This window comes from Chrysochloris asiatica, unplaced genomic scaffold (genome assembly GCF_000296735.1).
Source record: "Chrysochloris asiatica unplaced genomic scaffold, ChrAsi1.0 scaffold00366, whole genome shotgun sequence".
Taxonomy (NCBI): Eukaryota; Metazoa; Chordata; class Mammalia; order Afrosoricida; family Chrysochloridae; genus Chrysochloris; species Chrysochloris asiatica.
The window spans coordinates 892,984-893,959 of record NW_006408884.1 but is presented as its reverse complement, the minus strand read 5'-3'; the positions used below and the strand labels follow the sequence as shown (position 1 = coordinate 893,959).

The 976-nt window shown below is 55.1% G+C and overlaps 1 protein-coding gene across 1 annotated transcript in view; it reads left to right on the top strand.

Annotated features, from left to right (window-relative positions):
- CDH12 (cadherin 12, type 2 (N-cadherin 2)) overlaps positions 1–976 on the top strand; it is an 868,078-nt gene that overhangs the window by 855,793 nt on the left and 11,309 nt on the right. The window lies entirely within an intron of this gene.

Sequence of the window (976 nt, the reverse complement as noted above, 5' to 3'; positions counted from 1 at the left end):
AAGAAGAAAAAGAAGAAAATCTGTGGCTTAATGTAGGTATGTCTTTAATGTCCTAACTCTCTTTCAGTCACTCTGTCCTCCTATCCTGGTTGTTAGGCGGTGTCGAGTCAATTGTGACCCATAATGACCCTGTATAGGGTTTCTGAGGAGCGGTTGGTGAGCTTGAACCATCGACCCTGCAGTTCAAAAGGCTCTGTAGTGGCTCCCCAGCCCTCAGAGCCAGGCTGGGACTCTTGCTAAACCAGCAAAAAAAGGCTGAGCCAGATAGGGTTCCTGAGGAGCAGCTGTTGACCTTGAACCACCGACCTTGCAGTTAAAAAGGCTCTGTAGTGTGCTGTCTCAACCCTCAGAGCCATGTCAAGACTCCTGCTAGACCATTGCAAAAAGGTAGACACAGAAAAGTGCACTGCACATCCTCAGCCTGGGCTGAGCGGGATTTCCTGAGGATTGGCTGGTGGGTATGAACCACTGACCTTGCATTTCAATAAGCTTTGTAGCAGGGTGGTTCCCACGGGGGTTCTGGGAGGCTGGGCGGGGCTGTAGCTTGTTATGGCGTGAGGGCAGGGTCAGCGAGGTGTGGACATGCTGTCCGATGTGGAGTGAACAATCCGTGGGGAAGCCTGGTGGGCCTGGTGGGTGGGGTTGGGTCGAAAGCGATCAGTTAGGCGGTGAGGGGCTAGCGCGAGGTCCTGCAAGCAGTCCAGGGGGGCCCCGGGGGGGGGGGGGGGTTGGGCTGCCTGTGCAGGGGCTCTAGCCTATTATGGCACATGGGCAGGTCAGCGGGGTGTGTGCGCGCTCCAAAGGTTAGAGCACACTCCTTTGGGTGCTTATGGTCCGTTATGGTCGGGGTCTGGGAAGTCCAGGGTGAGGGGATAATGGGGCGGGTGACCACGGTTCAGTTGGGCGGGGTAGAGGCCCAGTCCTTGCCCGATGACATCAGACAGTCGCCGTTTTTTTCCTTTTTTTTTTTTTTTTT